This window comes from Podarcis bocagei, assembly GCF_964188305.1.
Source record: "Podarcis bocagei genome assembly, chromosome: 6".
In the NCBI taxonomy this organism is placed as follows: Eukaryota; Metazoa; Chordata; class Lepidosauria; order Squamata; family Lacertidae; genus Podarcis; species Podarcis bocagei.
The window spans coordinates 97,860,980-97,875,340 of NC_138130.1; the positions used below are offsets into that span (position 1 = coordinate 97,860,980).

Genomic DNA, 14,361 nt, shown 5'->3' on the forward strand with positions numbered 1-14,361 from the left:
TGCATGATTTGGCGATTCAAAACAGAGGGAGCTGTGGGTCGTTGGGCGTGTGGCATAAGGGAGGGCGGGAGGATAGATTCTTCCTGCCCCTCTGCTTTTGTTGCCCCCCCCCCCCCGTGGCAGTGAAAAATGTCCTGGACTTGAGATACACTGTGTGGTGTTTAACAGGCCCCTCTCCTTTCCTGTTTCCTTGAAAGGTATGGGTTTGCAGGTGTCACAGACTGGTTGGACGCAGAGGAATGGCAGGCGAAAGCAGCTCAGGAACCCTCAAGGGAAGAGGACTCAGAGCTCAGGGAGTGGTGATGGTGGTGGGGCGACAACGAGGGGACAGAGGGAGAAGATAGGGGAGCCTGGGAGGAGGAGGTGTCAGAAGCTGAAGGGGTAAGAGGACGTGGGTGGCTCTGTGGTTTAAACCACTGTGCTGTTTGGACTTGCTGATCGGAAGGTCAGCGGTTTGGGGCCCTGCAACAGAGTGAATTCCCGTTGCTCGGTCCCTGCTCCTGCCAACCTAGCAGTTCGAAAGCACACACTGCAAGTAGATAAATAGGCATCACTCCAGCAGGAAGGTAAACGGCGTTTCCGTACGCTGCTCTGGTTTCGCCAGAAGCGGCTTACTCATGCTGGCCACATGACCTAGAAAAACTGTCTGCGGAAGCGGACAAACGCCGGCTCCCTCGGCCTGTAAAGCAAGATGAGCACCGCAACCCCAGAGTCGTTTGCGACTGGACTTAACTGTTGGGGGTCCCTTTACCTTCTTTAACAGTGCTTAGTGAGCAGGGAGAGTCTGTGGCAGAGAGTCTGGGAGAAGAGAAGGGAGGCAAAGATGAGTCCAGCTGGTCTACCAGACCCAGGAGAGGCATGAAACCAGCAAGCAGAACTGGAGCACAATTCTTTGATTCTATGAACACTGTCCCCTCCTTCTGTTGTTGTTGTTGTTGTTGTTTAGTCGTTTAGTTGTGTCCGACTCTTTGTGACCCCCTGGACCAGAGCACGCCAGGCACTCCTGTCTTCCACTGCCTCCCACAGTTTGGTCAAACTCATGCTGGTAGCTTCGAGAACACTGTCCAACCATCTCGTCCTCTGTTGTCCCCTTCTCCTTCTGCCCTCCATCTTTCCCAGCATCAGGGTCTTTTCCAGGGAGTCTTCTCATGAGGTGGCCCAAAGTCTTGGAGCCTCAGCTTCAGGATCTGTCCTTCCAGTGATCACTCAGGGCTGATTTCTTCAGGGCTTCTATTTTCCAGGAGGTGATGGGCCTAGTGGCCATGATCTTAGTTTTTTTGATGTTGAGCTTCAGACCATATTTTGCGCTCTCCTCTTTCACCCTCATTAAAAGGTTTGTTAATTCCTCCTCACTGTCTGCCATCAAGGTTGTGTCATCTGCATATCTGAGGTTGATATTTCTTCCGGCAATCTTAATTCCGGCTTGGGATTCATCCAGCCCAGCCTTTCGCATGATGAATTCTGCATATAAGTCAAATAATCAGGGAGACAACCGAGCTATGCAAACGAAAGTAAAGCTTTTCTGCATCCCAGAAACCAGAGCCTTGAGATCTGCCATCTGAAGCCTGGTGCAATATTCATAGACTTAGAATTACAGAATTCTGAGCCTAGGAATGAATGGAACTTAGAAACCCTTTCATACAAAACACCACTTTGGACTGCCCTGTGCTTTATTCAGCCCCAGCAGTGGTGGGTGGAAGCCATTTTCTTGCTGCTTGTTGTTAAACAACCGGAAAACAGTGAATTCCTTCTGATCTGATGCAAACCGTCCAGAAATCCAGATCTGCCTTCTGCCTCTCTATTTCCAATTGCATTCATCCCAGACTTTGGCTTACTCTTGAGCTGACGCTCGTTGTTCCCCCAAAATAAAGACTCTGTTGTTAACCCTGGGCGATTTGTTGGCGAAACCCACGCTTGAAGTATTTGAGCCCCTATCCCCAATACTTACACCTACACAGCGCTGTTAGCACAGTTAAGACTGACAGCATTGTTTTCCTAACTGGTTTTGTTCTTGTTTCTCTGTTGACAGCATCTTTGTCTTTGAACCTTTGCAAACATGCACAATAAACCGCTAGCCTTGACATTTCCATAAAGAATTCTGCTCGGCACCCTGTTATCCTTCTTGTGCCAGCTCACCAGCCAAGGACGGTGTGTGCTTTCGTGAATGCTACTTTCCCCATTCATTTCATTCCAGTGTTTGAGGTCAATACTATTGGTTTCAAGCATTGCACACTCTTGCGTGGCATCTCCCTCGGCATTTGCATTGTGATGGACAGGTTTCCAGGAATTCCTTGTTCTTTCTGCTTTGTGTTCCTTTGATTGTTTCCCTGATGTGGTAGTTTTGAACAGAAGCTCTTTTCCTTAAAGTAAAAAATCTTGCAATCCTTGACCTAGAACACGGGAATGTATTGATTGCAGAGTGTTGTTCGCTGCCTTTTTCTCTCTCTCTCCACCCCCCCCCCTCTCTGAGTGGTGCATGTATTTCAAAAGAGCCTGTCCATTAAGTTAATTGGATTTGGTGTACTGATCATGTTCTTATGAATATGTAGATACAAGAGGATTTTTCTTCATTGTGTGAAGCGGGGAGAAGGTCTATGGTGGCAGCAAAAGGAAAAACGTTCTGCGCAGAGAACATAAGTGGTTGCACATGACTTAAATCGCTCGCTGCATGGAGTGCCGTGTGGAAGTGAATTTAACCTTGATTTGGATGGGCAATAGACTTGCTTGCCTAAGACCATGCAATCAATTCATAGCTCATAATTATATTTAGTTGTCTTTAAAGAACGGGCAATGGCTTGCCCCAAACCATACGGTGAATTCATAGCTAATCATAATATTTATTTGTCTCATTTGTGTTTTCTTTCAAAGAGGTGAGAGTAGCATCTGTGAGATCCCAGCTGGATCAAAGCATTGCTGTTTCGAACAATGGAGGCAGAACATAACCAATACGACTAGGTACTATTTGATAGCCTTCCCCTCCATGAATTTGTCTTTTGAAGCCATCCAAGTTACCCCTAAGGGACGCGGGTGGCGCTTTGGGTTAAACCACAGAGCCTAGGGCTTGCCAATCAGAAGGTCGGCGGTTCGAATCCCCGCGAAGTGGTGAGCTCTCATTGTTCAGTCCCTGCTCCTGCCAACCTAGCAGTTCGAAAGCACGAAGTGCAAGTCGATAAATAGGTATCGCTCCAGTGGGAAGGTAAACGGCATTTCTGTGTGCTGCTCTGGTTCGCCAGAAGCGGCTTAGTCATGCTGGCCACATGACCTGGAAGCTGTACACCAGCTCCCTCGGCCAATAAAGCGAGATGAGCGCTGCATCCCCAGTCGGTCACAACTGGACCTAATGGTCGGGGGGCCCTTTACCTTTAACCAGTGTGGTGTAGTGGTTAAGAGCGGTGGACTCGTAATCTGGTGAACCAGGTTCGATTCCCTCTCCTCCACATGCAGCTGCTGGGTGACCTTGGGCCAGTCACACTTCTTTGAAGTCTCTCAGCCCCACTCACCTCACAGAGTGTTTGTTGTGGGAGAGGAAGGGAAAGGAGATTGTTAGCCACTTTGAGACTCCTTAGGGTAGTGATAAAGCGGGATATCTAACCCAAACTCCTCCTTCACCCTCCCTCCATGAATTTGTCTAATCTTTTGAAGCCATCCAGGTTACCCCCTGCTCTATGAATCCCTGCAACTTCACCAGATTCTTTGGGTGTGTTCAGGGGAACACATCCCTAAATTGTGGCAGTCCCTCCCCACCATCATTGCTCGGCTTCCAGCATAAAACTGAGATTGAAGAGGAGGAAAATTCAACCACTCTGTGCATTAAAGGAAGGGAAAATTGCAAAGCCCTCGCATTTGAGATTCATGGCTAAGGAAGCAACTCACGTGGCCCCAGCGGCTGCTGCCTTCCTTTGAGGTCTTCTCCGTTACTTATTTATTAAATGTTGGCTGGAGAAGCTTTCTCTCTAAAAATAACCTCTGGTCTCGGTGGATTGTTCGTTCCTGCCTGTCTTCCTTTCATGCCACTCAGTGTGCATATTCTGAAGCTAACTGCCACAGACAGGCACTTCAGCAGGTGCCAAACCCTTGAAATATGCTTTCTTAAAGACACAGCTTCTACTAGAGACAGGTACCCCCACACTGCATACATCTGTCGGTGGTCCCCGAGCCCTTTTAGCCTCTGGCTTTGCCATATCGACAAGGTCAATGTGGACAAGAAGGTTACAGGCTACTTTTTTTGACCCCAAACCGTGTTGACTGCCACAAGGATTCCTCTCCCGCAATTCTAAATCATTTGAAGGACTTCTACCATTTTAATTTTTCATTATTTGCAGTTCTGAGCCAATAATAATAATAATAATAATAATAATAATAATAATAATAATAATAATAACAACAACTGGGTTACTGCAGCCACTCCGGTAAATTAAAGCACAGTAAGGCATCAAACATTAAAAACTTCCCAGCACAGGGCTGCCTTCAGATGTCTTCAGTTGTTTATTATGTGACGGGAGGGCATTCCACAGGGCAGGTGCCACCACCGAGAAGGCCCTCTGCCTGGTTCCCTGTAACTGCACTTCTCACAGTGGGGGAACTGTCAGAAGGCCCTCAGAGGTGGACCCCAGTGTCTGGGCTGAACAATGGGAATGGAGACGTTCCTTCAGGTATTTTAAGTGGTGTGTCCTGCATGTGTACATTTGTAAGAATATAAGGAAAGCCCTGCTGGATCAGACCAAAGACCCCTCTAGTCCAGCATCAAGTTCTCACCATGGCCAACCAGAATTCCCCAATGGGAAGCTGATAAGTGGGACCTGAATGCAACAGCGCTCTTCTCACTTGTGATTCCCCGAAACTAGTAATCAGAAGAACACTTCTTCCAATAAAGCAGACTTTCTCAGCCTGTGGGTCCCCAGATGTTGTTGAACTACAACTCCCATCACCCCTAATTAGCAAGGCCAGAGCTCAGGGATGATGGGAGTTGTAGTCCAACAACATCTGGGGACCCACAGGCTGAGAACCGCTGCAATATAGGATGGAGAACATAACCATTGCACCTGATAGCCACTAACGGACTCATTCATTTGCTTGATTCTCTTGTTGGACATGACTGCCTCTTGCAGGAGAAAATTCCATAGTTTAACTTCTTGCTGTGCGAAGAAGTCCTTTCTTTTGTCTATAGTGAATCTTCCAAGTCTATTGAATAACCTCCTTCATTGTCTATCGGTTCGTCAATACCGTGTAAAGATGAGCTGCTGCCTTTAAGGGCAACCCAGTGATCTTTCATAGGTTCTCTTACTTTTATTTTATTTTTATTTTTTTTTTAAACCCACAAACCTCCTTTCACCTGAGGGGGATGGGTTGTCACAAGGTGTTGATTGATAAGAAAATGATAGCAGCTGCAGGTGAAAAAGAAAATGTTTGTTCGCAAAACCAATTTTTTTTTATCAGAGCATCAGAAACTGCTGGAGCATTGTGGATTTCTCTCTCCAGAAGTAAGCACTGCTGATTATTTCCACACGCGGGCGGTTTCTTCATTGTTTGATCATTTCCCTCTGCCTCGGTTGAAAGTTTGGAAACATTTGTTTGATTTGAGTATGTGCCAGGCTAGAAGGTTGGTGGGGAATACAGCAAGATGTGCTTGTTCTTTTGAGATTCACTTGCAAATTCTCAGAAGGAGTAGAAGCTACTACAGGAAACGGTGGCAACTCAGTGGCTATGTTTGAGACTTCTTAGTTTGAGGAAAGGAGGTCATGGTAGATGTGCATGGAATCCTAGAATTCCATGGAAGGGACCGTGAGGGTCATCTAGCCCAACCCCCCGAATATTTTGCCCAACGTGGGGCTCAAACCCACGACCCTGAGATTAAGAGTTTTGTGCTCTACCACCTGAGCTATTCTGGAAAATGGTGATGATGATAAAGTGGACAGAGAGCCAAACCTAACAAATGCGTATTATTGGTAGTTAGCGTGAGAAGGGGCTAAGTCCACAGAGCTGTACTGCTGATAGTACTCAGACCATAGAAAGGCAATTGGTAGAGAGGGCTCTGTGTGATGTCATTTCCCCTCTTTTCCTGGAGAGGAAGGTGCATGCAGTACTTCCTGTTCCTCCTGAGCTCTCTTCCTGTGAGCAGCCATAAGGGCAGATCTACCTTGTGTTTACTCCAGGCACAAGCCTGAAGCTCGTTATCCTGTGAATATAAGTATTTTGCTTGCATAGTTTTTACTGCTGCCATTGCTGTGAAACTCATGCATGGTAATAAATAAGTAGATTATATTTTTAAGCTTACTTTCCAATTTGTTGCCTGGTGCTTTATTAAGCGGGGTACAAAAGGGAAGCCAGCTTCCTTCATAGGTCGATTTGCTCAAAACAAGGTTTTACACCCTAATGCCTATGCTTTTAATTTTGCTGCCAAGAATGGGATTTTAAAACTCTCTTCAGCTCCCACATGGGGGCTCCTGGAGGGATAAATTGTGTTTAATAGGTATTTCCCTACCTATTTAAAACTGCCCCACAGAATGGGAGGTGCCTTGGAGGTTTTTAAGCAGAGGTTAGATAGCCATCTGCCATGGATGCTCTAGCTGAGATTCCTGCATTGAAGGGGGTTGGACTAGATGACCATCAGGGTACCTTGCAATTCTATGATTCCATGTATTTCGGTCTCTGACATCAGAAGTCAGTGTGCAGACAGGGTGGGGGTTGTTACTGGGACACCTTTCTCCCTGACATCTGGCTGGGGAACTCCCAAGATTTGAGTTTCTACTAAAATGAGGCTGCATTTTAATGTTGTAATTTAATCTTGTTTTCAAGTTGTATTTTAATCAATTGTTTTTATACCTGGTGTTAGCCACCCTGAACCCGGTATTGGCTGGGGAGGGCAGGGTATAAATAATTTTTATTATTATTATTAAGAAAGCCATGCTTGCGCCCCAGGAGTCCACTGGTAGGTTGTGTTGGACTTGATCGGTCCCTAGTTGTGTCAGTCTAACCTTTGCATTGCCTGGCCTTTCCCGACAATAGCCATTGGCTAGGTAAAGGGAAAGGGAAAGGGACCCCTGAGCATTAGGTCCAGTCGTGAAACACCGTTTACCTTTCCACCGGAGTGGTACCTCTTTATCTACTTGCACTTGACGTGCTTTCGAACTGCTAAGTTGGCAGGATCCAGGGACCGAGCAACGGGAGCTCACCCCGTCACGGGGATTCGAACTGCCAACCTTCTGATCGGCAAGCCCTAGGCTCTGTGGTTTAACCCACAGCGCCACCCACGTCCCTAGCCATTGGCTAGCTGGCCATAAAAGAGGCTCTCTTGCCTAAGCCTCCGCGCCAGGGCTGCTTTTGCTGCAAACACTGCGGCAATAAGGCATTGCACACTCCACGCAAGTGGGGCTGTAGCCACAGAGGACCAGCTGGAAAAGCTCTTTCCGTCCAGCATGAATTAGGACACTCCGTTTAAAAAATTCATGGCAAGATTACATAAAACCATATGTTGCCTGCATGTGTGTGTGTGTGTATATATATCTCTCTCTATAATTCTCAAGGCTCCACCCCCAGCTTTGCATTAAAAATGTGCAGCTGCTGAGCATTAGAGATTCCATTAGAGTACCAGGCTTGAGATGTGAACTTCGCAGCTAGCAACGAGGGAAGGGAAAGGGGTGGGGAGGAGAGAAAGTGTTTTCGAGCCCAGTGTTTATTTGATGCTTCTTTGAAACGGTGGTGTCACTAGGTGGATCAAGATTTTTATTGTATGAGAAATAAGGAAGCCTGTTTAAGAGGAGGCCGGGTGTGCTGGATGGGTGCCTGTTTTTGCAGTAACCCAGCTGCTCTGCTTTGGCGCGCTCTCTGCCGCCGCCACCACCACCCCATGCCTCCCCTTCTGCCACTGCTATCTGGACTTCAAGAAGTCCAGGGCCAAAGTGGCTCTACCCATAATCAGACCTGGAATGTCTGCATTGCCATTCAAAATTTCTGCATGTAGACAGTCCCAGGTTCTGCAGGTTGCAGCTGGTGGGGGGGGGAACGGTCCTGAGACCAGTTGCCCCTCAGAGTAGATCACACCAAACTACATGGACAACTGGTGTTAGTTAAATTAGTAGCTTGGACTACTGCAATGCGCTCTATGTGGGGCTACCTTTGAAGGTGACCTGGAAACTACAACTAATCCAGAATGTGGCAGCTAGACTGGTGACTGGGAGCGGCTGCCGAGACCACATAACACCGGTCTTGAAAAACCTATATTGGCTCCCAGTACATTTCCGAGCACAATTCAAAGTGTTGGTGCTGACCTTGAAAGCCCTAAATGGCCTTGGTTCAGTATATCTGAAGGAGCGTCTCCACCCCCATCGTTCTGCCCGGACACTGAAGTCCAGCGCTGAGGGCCTTCTGGCGGTTCCCTCATTGCGAGAAGTGAGGCTACAGGGAACCAGGCAGAGGGCCTTCTCAGTAGTAGCACCCGCCCTGTGGAACTGTTGGGATACTGCCAGGGAGACAAAGTCCATCATGGCCCCAAGCCGTCTGCCGGACGATCCATCAATCTCCCGTAGGCACGCAGTATCAGCAATTAGCGACATGAGTTTCTAGAAAATATCTTGCCACATTCCAGAGCTCATGCACACTCTATCAGCAGATAATTCACAGCAAAAGTTGCATGCAGGAGAGCATTATTTACAAGTTTTATTCAGCGTTGATCAGAACAAAGAAAAACATGACTGCCTGCATCAGTGTCTCCAGACACAGACAGAAAACGAAAGCAATAGGAAACATAAACATCCTGTGAACAGGAAATGCGCAGACTCTGTGACTTTCAAAGCCTGCTCCCTTTTAAGGTGGAACGGAAATATCCTAACAGGAACGCCCTCCTACCAGACGTCAAAGAGAACAACAACTACCAAACTTTTAGAAGACATCTGAAGGCATCCCTGTTTAGGGAAGCTTTTAATGTTTGATGCATTACTGTATTTTAATATTTGGTTGGAAGGCACCCAGAGTGGCTGGGGAAGCCCAGCCAGATGGGGTATAAATGAATTATTATTATTATTATTATTATATTTTATTTTATTTTCACCACTACATTTATATTTCACACTTCCTTCATAGAGCTCAGGGTGGTGGAGATGGCTCTCCCACAGCACATTTCATCCTCACAACAACCCCTTGAGGTTAGGTTAATCTGGGAATAGTGATAGGCCATTGTCACCCAACGAGATTCGTATAGATTTGAACCCTAGACTCCCAGATCCTTGCCCATCACTCTAACCACTACACCATACTGGTAACTCTAAGCCACCAGCCCTCCCAAGGATTGCCAGTTGCTACCATTTCAGACCCCCATTAGTGTACGTTTTTGCCCCAGTGTTCATCGCTTAACACTTCTTTTCGTTGAACCTGTATCTGTCGTTTTGATGCCTGTTCATCCTCTTTGGATAAACCTACTTGGAACTCTTCACAATCCTATTTATCTTTGGCCATCCTGAACAGTTGGGTGCCACCAGCAAATTAGCCATCTCACTGCTTATCCTAATTACAGATTACTTATGAACAAGTTAAAAAGCATCTGTCCCAGTGCAGATCTCTTGGGGGACCCAGCTTCCTACATCCCTCCACTGGAAGAAGTTTTCATTTATTCCTTTCCCTGCTTTCTGATTTTTTAACCAATTAATGATACATAAGAGGACTTCGGCCACCTCATGATAAGAGAAGACTCTCTGGAAAAGACCCTGATGTTGGGAAAGATGGAGGGCACAAGGAGAAGGAGACGACAGAGGACAAGATGGTGGGACAGTGTTCTCGAAGCTACCAGCATGAGTTTGACCAAACTGCGGGAGGCAGTGGAAGACAGAAGTGCCTGGCGTGCTCTGGCCCAGGGGGTCACGAAGAGTCGGACATGACTAAACGACTAAGTAACACCAAGAGGACTTCTCCCTTTTCCCCACCTCTGCTAAGCTTATTCAATGAGTCTTTAATGAAGGATCAGTATCAACAGCTAACTGAAAATCCAAGTACAGTGGTACCTCTAAGTTGTGGACACGATCCGTTCTGGGGTGGACTTCTGCGCAAGTGCAGAGCATGATAGAGCACTTCTGCGCATGTGCGAAGCACGCATAACACTTCTGTGCATGTGTGAAGCATGCAGAACACTTCTGCGCACGCAGGCGCGGCGAAACCCAGAAATATACACTTCCAGGTTTGCCGGGTTCGCAAGCCAAAGAGACGCAACATGAACCTAACACAACACAAGGTATGACTGTAAACAGTATCTCCTCCACCGTCCTTTGACCTAGGCTTATGGACACTTTCAACAAAACTCCAAAATGTTAGGCAGCACTTACCATTGCAGAAGCCATTGTGGTACTTCTTCAGCATGGCTTGTTCTTCTATATGCTGGCTGTTCTGTCTTTGATCATGTTTTTCCACCAGTTTTTTTCCAGGACAGATACTGAGCTAACCTACTTGTAGCTTCCTTTACCAGCTCCCCCCCCCCCAACTGCAAATTATTTTTTAAAATTGGTTTACATTGGTACTTTCCAGCCTTCAGCTACTTATCTTAAGGACGATTTACATATTTTTGTTAGAAGATCAGCAATTTCACATGTGAGTTCTTTAAGAACTCTCAGATGGATGCCATGCAGACGCAGCAATTTGTCGGTTTTTATTGTGCTCATCTCTCGTCACCACTATTTGCCACATTTCCTCTGACTCCCTTGCTGAGAAAATTGGATCAGGCACAGATGAACTGCTCTACATCTCCTTCAGGGACGATGGATGCAAATAATACCTTCACCTTCTCTTAAACATCCTTTTCCTCATTGAGCACACCTTTGACTTCCTTCTCATCCAAAGGTCCAACAAAGTATCCCTGCTTGGTCTCCTGTTTCTAATGCCTTTACATAGTTTTTTGTTTGCTTTTACAGTTTTAGCAACATGCTCCTCAGAATTCTTTTTTCAGCATGGAATTTCTTTGGCCAACGTTTCTGTTCCTTTTGGTCCTCTTTACTTGGGCAAGACTTCCATTTTCTGGAGGAAGCCCCATATAACTTCTTTGACAATAACTTGTTAACCACACAGAAATCCTCTTGGGTTTTGTAGCAACCACGTTGATCGTCAGTATACATTTTCACTGAACTTCTATTATTGCAATTTTGAAGAATCCCCCCTAGCATTCTGAAGAGCTTTGACCCTCTTGACTTTCTCTTCCAGCTTCCTTTTTACGAATCACCTCGTTTTATTTTCAGTTAGAAGTGTCCTCTTTTTGAAGTCCAATGTGACTGATGTTGGACTTCCTTTCCCCTGAAGAGGACTCAGAAGCCAGAGCGCTCAAAATCCACAGCAGCCTCAGGCCACAGGAGTCCTCAACCTCTTGAGATTCCCTGACCTTTCTCTGATTCCATCGCTAAGTAAAGCTTGAGCACAGATGATGATGATGGAGTAGCCTTGTTTCCCGTCCTTCCATTTGAGAGGAAGTTTTCCCTTCTAAAATTTCATATCCCAGATGGACTCAAGGAAGTGCTTGGATGCTCTGGAGCAGCGCTAAAACGCACCCAAATGCCCTTGTTCTCACAAACAGCAGAGTGGAAGGTACTTTTGTCTCTGCAGAATCTCGCTTCCGCTGGGGAACCGCATAATCGAGTGCTCCTCCATGCACACAAACTCTCCATAAATCTGAACACGTAAAGAAGATGAGCAGGTCAGAGAAAACACTGGTCTGAGGACTATGGCAAGGTTTAGGGTAGCCTCTCATGCATTGTGAAGAAAATAAGAGAATGGGGTTTGTGTGGCTAGGCTGATCTCCCTTCTGCTTTCCTTGTGCTAACAGTAGGATTGGCATACATCCGGGAAATCCCGGACAGGTCCTCTTGGGGGGGGGGGAGTCTACATGCCCATCCGGAGGAATTTTTTACAATTTTAAGCAAATGTCCAGGGGTTTTTTTTGGGGGGGGGGTTAAAAAAATGTGTGTATGGGCGGCTCAGTTTTGGGGTCTGGTGTGGGCAATCATGCAAAAAAAAAAAGCGCTCAACACTTTTTTTATCTGAAAAAATCTGGAAATCTGGAAATCCCAGCCAACAGACAAATGTTTTTTCATTCTCTGTGTGTGCATGCTTTCAAATGGTTTTAGGTGTTCCCAGTGTTTCTTAAAGCAGGGTTACTTATTTAAATATTTTTATTTATGTGTGTGTGTGTTATTTTAATTTCATACCCTCCAACATTTCTGCTGAGGAAAATGGGGATATCCTATTCCATAATAAAAATAATAATTTTACTATTTATACCCCACCCACCTGACTGGGTTCCCCCAGCTTCCCTGGACAGCTTCCAACATATATAAAAGCATAATAAAACATTGAAAACTTCACTATACAGGGCTGTCTTCAGATGTCTTCTAAAGATTGTATAGTTATTTGTCTCCTTGGCTCAGGGGACGGATAACTCCATACCCCCCAACGTTTCTCTGATGAAAATAGGGACGTCCAACTATACCCTCACATATTTTTCTGATGCAAGTAGGGACGTCCTAAGGAAAAGCGGGACATTCCAGGATCAAATGAGAAACCAGGAAGGCTTCTGTAAATCTTATGATACAATAATCTTTATTGTCATTGTCCCATACAGAACAACGAAATTGAAAGATCTACATAAGACATTCAAAACCCAACAAGCCTGCTATCCCAACTATCCCAACCTGGTTAGCCCCCTAAAAACTCGGATACCCCATTTTTAAATACAGTATACTCCCATACAGACTCCTTACAATGCATTTAAAACCAAAATCGCATTTGGGTAGAAACTGTTTCTCAGGCGGCTAGTCCTAGTCTTTATAACCCTGGACCTTCTTCCAGAAGGCAGAAGCTGAAAGAGATCATTTCCGGGGTGCGCACTTTCCTGCGCTATCTCTGCAGCTTTCTTATGGCACCTGGAAGCATAGATTTGATCCAAGGTGGGAAGAGTGTACCCAATTATTCTCTCTGCAGTCTTTACAACCCTGGACAGCATTTTCCCCCCCTGACCGTGCAGCTCCCAAACCACACACACAGACCATGTTAATACACTCTCCACAGTACAATGGTAAAATGTCATCAACAGGTCCTTTGAGAGATTGTTTTTCCTGGGAGAAAGGCGGGATGATAGATATAGGTCATGGGCCTATGTCCTTTCATCTGGCTCTAGTAGACATCATTGGCTGAGGCACTCTTAGGCTGTGGATAGAAAATCTGTGTCTTTCAGCTCTGAGGCATGAACGTTCTTTCAGACAGCTGGCACCTTTGGCTAATTCTCAGTTGGCTGCTCGCATTGGGTATTTTTTGCGCAAGGTCAAGATCTCCTCCTCATAGCCTGCCACAGTCTCCACATCCGCTAATCTCTGATCCATCTACATTTACAGGGGAAGGAGGGTGATATGAACTCTTGACACCTGGGAAAGGACTGTGAGGGTTAAAAAATAAAAACAAAACCATTCTTCTAGGTGGCAGGAAGAAGGCCTGGCAGTGCAACGGACTCCATCCAACTATTTCTCCACCTAATTAATTTGCTAATTGTGTATGTGTTTCACTTGCTCAGCGGAGCTCCGCGAGGAAAATGATTGCGTCCTCCGGTGGCCTAATACACGTGCAATGATTCTCTTTCTTTGCTCTCCTTTTTCAGAATGTTCTTCTGGGCTGCCCTTAAAGGAAGATCAGATGACACCAAAGAGGGATTTGCAGAGCTTCGGGCCCCTGCTAGTCTTGCTTCTGCTGTAATGGAGCCAGGTATCATCCACACCGAATCTTATCTCGCATGGGGAAAGCTTTTGCTTCTGCCGTGGGCAGTCTTGCATTTCTAAGTGTGTCCAGGTGGTGTTTTGGAATAGTCAACAAGAGCAGCCGAGGGGACCGTTTCAGAGATCATTAGCAGTGGGGTGGCTGCTGGCAAAGATCTGTTTGCAATATAGAAATGGAAGGAAATGTTTTCTAACTACAGTGGTGCCTCGCAAGACGAAATTAATTCGTTCCGCAAGTTTTTTCTTCTTGCGAGTTTTTCATCTTGCGAAGCACGGTTTCCCATAGGAATGCATTGAAAATCAATTAATGCGTTCCTATGGAAACCGCTTGCCAGGCTGGCGCGGGGAGAAGGGCTTTCCGCCCCACCGCCAGACTTCGGAGGAGCCTTCTGAAGGCTGGCGCGGGGAGAAGGGCTTTCCGCCCCACTGCCAGCCTTCGGAGGAGCCTTCCAAAGGCTGGCACGGGGAGAAGGGCTTTCCGCCCCACCGCCAGCCTTTGGAGGAGGTCCGAGGACAGTGGGGAAGAAGCGCTGCGCTTCCCCGCTGTCCCGGAGATTTCCCTATGGGCTTTCGTCTTGCGAAGGAAGCCCATAGGGAAATTCGTTTTGCGAAGCGCCTCCAAAACGGA

The 14,361-nt window shown here is 46.5% G+C and overlaps 1 protein-coding gene across 11 annotated transcripts in view; it reads left to right on the forward strand.

Moving 5' to 3' along the window:
• Positions 1 to 14,361, forward strand: part of TENM4 (teneurin transmembrane protein 4) — a 1,513,375-nt gene that overhangs the window by 1,032,529 nt on the left and 466,485 nt on the right. For all 11 annotated transcript variants that reach the window (XM_081197251.1, XM_081197258.1, XM_081197259.1 and 8 more), the window contains one exon: positions 13,619 to 13,722. The gene's annotated coding sequence lies outside the window, so the exon portion shown is untranslated. The remainder of the gene's footprint in view (positions 1 to 13,618; positions 13,723 to 14,361) is intronic.